At 43.5% G+C, this 7,769-nt stretch overlaps 1 pseudogene; it reads right to left on the bottom strand.

Moving 5' to 3' along the window:
* Nucleotides 1–934: 934 nt before the first annotated feature.
* On the bottom strand, nt 935–7,410 carry LOC102432941 (annotated as a pseudogene).
* Between the last annotated feature and the right edge of the window lie 359 nt (nt 7,411–7,769).

Raw genomic sequence — 7,769 nt, 5'->3', positions numbered from 1 at the left:
CTGCTCCTGAGGGGCGATTGGGGCCAGCAGCCGTCTCTCGCACCTGCTGCTGGCAATGGCCTCACTCTCACCCACTGCCAGTGCCCGGAGCTGGTCCCAATTGCTCAGCACCATCAGCAGGTGCGAGCAGCGGCTGCCAACCCCAATCACCCCTGAGGACTTCTCTACCTCCCCCTGCTCCTGAGGGGTGATCAGGGCAGCAGCCGCTGTTCGCACCCTCTGACAACGCCTGCCCCGCTCACACCCACTGCTAGCATCAGCCCCAATTGCTCTGCACCGTCAGCGGGTGCAAGTGGGGCTGGCGCCATCAGCACCTGGGAGTAGTGGCAATGGGAGTGGGGCTGCTGGCAGACAGAGGACCAGGGGCCGCAACAGGAGGGGCCGGGCGGGGGCATGGAGGATGGGCTGACACCTGCCACTGTGCACACCGCAGCCTCGCGGCCCACAGTTCCTTTCAAGGTGCACAAATTCGTGCACTGGGCCCCTAGTATATATATATTTCCCCCATGAAGGATATCGTCTGTCTTTCTTATTATACTCATTTCCCATCCCCTCTCTCTCTTTTTTCCCTTTCTCTTCTCCGATTACACGCTATTTAAAGTAAGGGAACTACCATGAAGTCACTCTAGCCAGGGCCCCTACAGACCTGACCAGGGACTGCTGTTAAAATCACTGTAGAATGGCCCTAGCTGGTTTGGCTCAGTGGGTAGAGCATTGGCCTGTGGACTGAAGGGTCCCAGGTTGGATTCCCATCAAGGGCATGTACCTCGGTTCCCTGGCCGTTGTTGGGATACATGCAGGAGGCAACCAATCCATGTGTCTCTCTCACATCTATGTTTCTCTCTGTCTCTCCCTCTCCTTCCCACTCTCTCTAAATATAAATGAAAAAAAATATCTTCAGGTGAGGATTAACAACAACAACAACAAAAATCACTGTAGAATGGAGAGGGGAACTGTTGTAGTTTATGGTCCTAGCACCAAGGCGGGCATGCAGGAAACTCCGGCCTGCGGTGCTGATGCCTGGTCTGTTGGTTCATTTGGGGATCACTTAGATTTGTCTTGCTCTAAATAGGGACTCATCTAAGGCCCCAAGTCCTCACTGACTGTCTGAGAACCCTATATATGCAAAACCTTTGGGATGGCCACTAAATTTGCCACAGAGTATGGTAACTCGGGGCCTGAACCACCGCCAAGAACATGTGCACCCAGCTTGTCTGCTCTTGCAGCACAGTCCACATTGCCAACATGGATGAAGTGGGCACATTCTCCATCTTCCCCCAACACCATGATCCCTGGCCCTGCGGTGCCTGAAGGTGGACTTATGTTCATCTGCTTCTCCCCTCATTCTGTAACTCCTTTAGCTTCTCATCTTCTTCTTCCATCTCGCTGACTCAAGTTTTGATCGCTTCCAGCTTGGGTCCTCAGTGGTGCTGTGCCCCCCTTTCATCTTTGACTAATCCTGGCTCCTCCCTCCTCCTCCTCCTCCTCCTCCTCCTCCTCCTCCTCCTCCTCCTTCCTCTTCCTCCTCCCTCCTTCTCTTCCCTTCTCCTCCTGGTTGCCTGGGCTCCAGAGCCTGGCCCAGGCCTGGGCTGAGGGGAGGAGAAAGGGCAAGGGGCCAGGACAGCTTCTCTTCAGGCTTGGGCCATTCCATAGGCCCCTAGGCCCCTGGGACTCCCTCCCCGCCCTCCCCAGTGCCTGCCACCTGGCTCAGCCTAGGCCAAATGCTTTATATTCATTATCTCAATTACTCTTCACAAAACTCTGTGTGTGTGTGTGTGTGTGTGTGTGTGTGTGTGTGAGAGAGAGAGAGAGAGAGAGAGAGAGAGAGAGAGAGAGAGAGGTGGGTGCTATTATTATCTTTCTTCACAGATGAAAAACCCAAGACATTAAAGAGGTGTATGAATGACAGATATTAAAGAGGTTGACCAATTTGATTTCTTCTGACATAAATGGTTGCTGATCTATGCTAGAGAGCTGAATGCAGTACACTTTCAGCTAATGGTTTCTACAGCATTTCCCCTGTTGGGCAATCAGCAAACACTGACAAGCTTCATTTCCAAACCCAGCCCCAAGTCAATTCCACTGCAGCTTTTGTCCTCAAGCAAGCAGTTTTTTATGAAGTGAATTAATATGTGATGCTTTGGGGATGAATATTCAGGGAGACTTTATTTTTTAATATGTCCACAGTCTCTATATCCTCCAGGTAAGGTGTACCAGAAGAATGGCTTATCCCACTTCTACTTACCATAGTTCTTCAAATATACATTCCTCAGTTTTCTTTACCCTGGACCTGTTCATTCTCTTACTCAACTGAGGCAACTCAATTTTATTTTAACTGCATAATTAGGAAATCACCAGCTACCATGTCACATCTCAGTAATAAGAAGAGCTCTCAGGCCCTGTCCGTGGCCTGCCCACTGGAACTGTGACAGAGTGCTGCCGCAGTCTTCCTCTTCTCTTTTGGACACTCCTTAAGTAATAGACTGCAGATTGACCACTCCTTCCATTCTTCCCGGCATGCCTCTTGGAATCATCATCTTACTGCCAAGATTTCTAAAGCTCACTTCTTGGGAGCTCATTAGAAACAACAAATTGTCCTTTGACTAGTCCCCTGGTTTTTCCCATTTTCTATTCTTTCTTTTTTTTAACACCTGTTAAATAATAGAAGCAGCCAACACCAGACCTGTGCTATTTCCTCTAACCTTTTCTACACCCTGTTAATGCACTTTCTGCACCATTTGTCTCTGCATCATTTCCTGTGACTGGCCTCTTTCCCAGCACCGTTCCTCCCCATTGCAAGCCTGTGCCTGCTTTCCCACACTTTACACACTGCGGCCCTCCCCAACCTTCCAGATCTTTCTCCACCAGTCTCCCCATTTCCCTTATCGCATGCCCCCCTCTCAGCCTTAGTCCTCTCAGAAAACTTTCCTTTCTCAATAGGCAGCATATTTTACTTTTATGAAAGTAGAACATGAAAGAATGTGGTCACCATGATTATCACACAATGTCACATTACCTTTTACATAAACCCTTTAAATCATTTTTGCTATTATTCATGAGCCTACAGAATCTAACATAAGGAAATACTCAGAGACATACTTCATATTAGAATAGAGTATAGATAAATACATATATATCAGGAGATTGATAGATTATAAGAATTGGTTTACATAATATGGAAGCCAAGAAGTCCCACCACCTGCTGTCTGCAAGCTGGAGAACCAGGACAGCCTGTAGCTTAATTCAGTCTGAGAACCAGGGAGCATCCATGTCCAAGGGCAGATGATGTCCCAGTCCACCAGGGAGCAAAGTTGCCTTCTTCTTTATGTTCTCCTCAGGCCAGCAACAGATTGGATGATGCCAGCACACATTGCGAAGGGCCATCTGCTTTACTCAGTTCACCAACTCAGATATTGCTCTCTTCCAGAAACTCCCTCGCAGATACACGCAGAAATATTGCTTCACCAGCTGTCCCAGCACCCTGAAGCCAGTCAAGTCACACCATCGAAGGCAGTAATCTGGAGGGCTGTATACAGACCTGGGCAAAGAGCTACTTAGAGACCGCCACGGAAAAGAGGGAGAACTTCCCACTCGGGACGGAATTCCTGTGGGCGAAAGGAGGCGCTGCCCCAGTAAGAGTGCACTGCAACACAAGTCATAAAATATTCCAAAGGAAGAATGAAGTAGAACATGCTGTCTTTTTTCTTTAATGTGCTCTTAACTACTGATATCATTGAATCATTAAAGAAAATGAACAATTAGCCAACATAATGATTACAATTAAGAAAACTTTTCCTGCCAAACCGGTTTGGCTCAGTGGATAGAGCATCGGCCTGCGGACTGAAAGGTCCCAGGTTTGATTCCGGTCAAGGGCATGTACCTTGGTTGCGGGCACATCCTCAGTGGGAGGTGTGCAGGAGGCAGCTGGTCGATGTTTCTCTCTCATCGATGTTCTAACTCTCTATCCCTCTCCCTTCCTCTCTGTAAAAAATCAATAAAATATATTTTTTTAAAAAAGAAAACTTTTCCTTTTTATTTGTTAATTTGAGAGAGAAAGGAACACTGATTTATTGTTCCACTTATTTACACACTCATTGGCTGCTTCTTGTATGTGCCCTGATGAGAGACTGAACCTGAACTCTTGACATATTAGGGTAATGCTCTCACCAACTGAGCTACCTAGCTAAGGCCAAGAAAACTTTTATAATATAGATATTGCTATGATCTATTATACCAACTATTTTGAAAAACTATAAATAGATAAAACTAATAAAGAAATCAAAGAGGTAAAATAAAACCTACAATTATGAAGCTATCCTGCATCTTAGCTTTGATTTTTAAATAGTACTAAAATCTTTACAAGCCAAAAATTCTTAAATATTCTTTTTAATAAATATTATAACAGCCCTGGCCAGTGTGGCATGCAGGAGGCAGCCAATCGATGTTCTGCTCTCACATTGTTTCTCTCTCTCTTTCTCCTTTCCTCTCTCTCTAAAAATCAATGGAAATATTTTAAAAAATATATTATAACAGTGCAATTTAAAAAAATATAATGTAAAGGTACAATATGGAGATATTAAAAGAGGTTTTAAAATATTTTATTGTTGCTACCATATAAACCAGACTTGCTTCATAGCTGGTTTCAACCACAGGTTGTGGGACAGGGAATCCAGAACTTTCTCCCACCTCCTGCCTACTGTAGGGGAGAAAAAAATATGGAGGAAGGAGACGTTGAAGGACAAAATAAGGAAATGAAATAAGGAAGAAAAAATATAAGGGAGAAGTTGGAGGAGGAAAAAATGAAACGGTGAGAAAAATCGAGGAGAAAAAAGTTGGATGTAGGAGAAAAAGAGTGATGAAAAGAATGTAAGAAAGAAACTAAAAAATAAGCTGCTTATGCAAGTAGGGTTGACATACAATTTGCTTCTCTTTGCAGATGGCAGCATACATACCATCTACTAGTTTTTTAAACTTTGCTTTCATTATATCTGGGTTTTTCTTAAAGATAGGAATTCTTATCATTTTTTTTCTTTACTTCTCTCCAGCCTCTTCTCACCTACCCAACAACATTAACCTAGAATTGGGTGGAACAGTAACAGGGAAAAGAGAGAAAAACACAGATGGGCATCTGGAAATTTGAAGTGAGTCACGAATGTCCCATACGTTCTTACAGAGAACACTCGGAGAATGTTTGCCTGGAAAAGGTGAGCCGAATGGAATCCCTCCTGTGATGTAAGCAGCTGAGAGACAAATGAATAGAGGTGTGTGGCTTCCACCTCGCTCCTTGCTTTCTGGGCAGTCATACGCTCTCTGCTCCCGACAGGGCTTTTCCTTTGAAGAGTCAAACCTTTTGCCAAGCCATCTTTCAGCCAAAAGCCATTTCCCTCTAGTTTACAGGAAAAGAGGAAGACAAAATCCCACCCATCCTTTTCTGAGCTGTTATTTTCCACTTCAAATTAATGAGCTTCTCACAGTGAGACCAAGTTCTTTGCTCAGATAATGAAATCATACCGTTGTTTCACATGAGGCAATGCAAACTGATGTGGATCTTAGCTATTTAGGGACAAAGTCCTTCATATGGCTGCAAAGAAGGACTGCTACTGTTTTATTGAGATAAAAGTTATCTCCATATTTCTCTCAAATTTCTTTCCAAACATTGACAGAGGAATTGACAATGAAGAGTTTAATATTCACTTGGGGTATTTCAACTATGAATCTATATTTTATGAGTCTTCTAGGGGCTGGTAAATGTATCAGAATATATGCTGAAAACGTTAAAAACATCTAGACCAGGTATCCACCACCATCCCGTTTCCACAGAATGCTAACCTCACAGGAAAGACACACCTCTCTGCGTTACTGTATCAAGGAACACATACTGATGGGAGAGGGGTGGGCCTGTGCTCCTGGCAGTCATGAGAGACTCACACCTCACAGGGAGTAAGTGACAGAAAAAATAAGTAATGTGAGTCTCAGTGGTATTAATTCCTGTTTTGATCTCCCACCATCTGGGAGTCCTTAAAGTCAAAATTAAAAGCCGAGCTAGAAGTTATTCCTGGGCACAAATGGGAATTACTTTCAGCTAGGAGAATCAGAAAGTGAGATAATTTGTCTACTCAGGCACATATTTAATAAAAGTACCCAAACCATAGGTATTAGAATGACTAGTTTCTTCAAAAAAGAAGGGAGATGGTGAGCTTCTGAATGCTGCCCACCTAAAGAGCTACCCAGCACTGGGCTGGAGGGTATGGAGATTGTAGTAGAGAGTTCAGAGAAATAGGAATAGGGCCAGCAAAGGAAAATCACATGGGACAGGGACAGAGTGGCTCTTTCCCAAATATTAACTGAAATTAGAATGAAAACAAAGAGATTGGTTTTCAAATGATTAATGTAGAGTGTAAACATTTTTCATTGGTCAGCATGAATTTGCAATCTGAAGAATTTGTAGTTTTGCAGGCGAAGATGAACAGGGCAAAAAGTAGAAATTTTACATTGGTCAGTTTTAAACAAAATGCTTCGTTTATTATTTGCCACATTATGTTCTAGCCATGCCCTAGAACAGTGATGGCGAACCTTTTGAGCTCGGCGTGTCAGCATTTTGAAAAACCCTTAACTCTGGTGCCGTGTCACATATAGAAATTTTTTTATATTTGCAACCATAGTAAAACAAAGACTATGGTGACACCAATACGAAGGGGACCAGAACATATCCTGAAGCAACACTAGTCTCACCTTCACCTCCAGGTAAGGCCAGGAAATAAAATTACACACAAAAGAACCCACAAAATGCCTAAGCATCCTATTGTAGAAGACAGGTCTAACGTGAGGAGAAAAGTTCATTCTTTCAACAAGTATTTATTTAACATCTACTATGTGCTTAGGCAATGGATGCTGAGGGCGCAGCAGCAAATGAAACAATGTACAATGGGCCTTTGTTCCAGTGGGGGAGACAAATAGTAAACAAACAATACAATGTTAGGAAGTGAGAAGTTATATAAATAATACTAAGCTGTGTACAGGAATAAAGTATAAATAAGGGGATAAAGTATTAAGCAGAATGATCAGTGAAGGAAGGTCTCTCTAATCAGCTGTCTTACCAGCAGAGGCCTAAATGAAGTAAGGAAGGGAGTCATGTGGTGCGTAAAGGAAACAGTGAGTGCAAAGGTCCTGTGGCAGGTATATGCTTGAGGCAAGAAGCATATGCAGAATGAAATATGCATGTGTTATGTGCAAGAAGGCAAGCAGGGCTGGAGTGGAGCTAAGGTGAGTTCACTCCTCTGAAGTCTCCCTTTTGTAGTAAAGAAATTGAATGGCAAAGAAGTTAATTACCTAATAATTGTAGCTTCTATCCAGAAAGATTATTGGTAACAAACCTGGAGAGGTGAATTGACTTACCTGAGTTCGACCCATTGGTCCTTGATGGAATCAGGATACATCTTCTAGGACTGCTGCTAGTTTATTTGGTACCTTTGAGCACATTAGGAAAAGGTGTTTCTTTCTCTCAGAAAATACCACTTCACTCTAGGGCAGTGATGGCGAACCTATGACACGCGTGTCAGAGGTGACACGCGAACTCATTTTTTTTTGGTTGATTTTTCTTTGTTAAATGGAATTTAAATATATATAGGTTGACTTGTGGAAAAGATGAGATAGTTTGACCATAGATGGAGAATGAGATGCTTCTAAGTCTTTTGCTGCTCTAACAAATTACCACACCGTAAACTATCTTACGATTCTAGAGGTCAAAAGTCTTAATATCAAGGTGTCAG

The sequence above is a fragment of the Myotis lucifugus genome, unplaced genomic scaffold, assembly GCF_000147115.1.
Source record: "Myotis lucifugus unplaced genomic scaffold, Myoluc2.0 scaffold_2524, whole genome shotgun sequence".
NCBI classification, from domain to species: domain Eukaryota; kingdom Metazoa; phylum Chordata; class Mammalia; order Chiroptera; family Vespertilionidae; genus Myotis; species Myotis lucifugus.
This window is presented reverse-complemented; position numbering and strand designations above follow the sequence as displayed.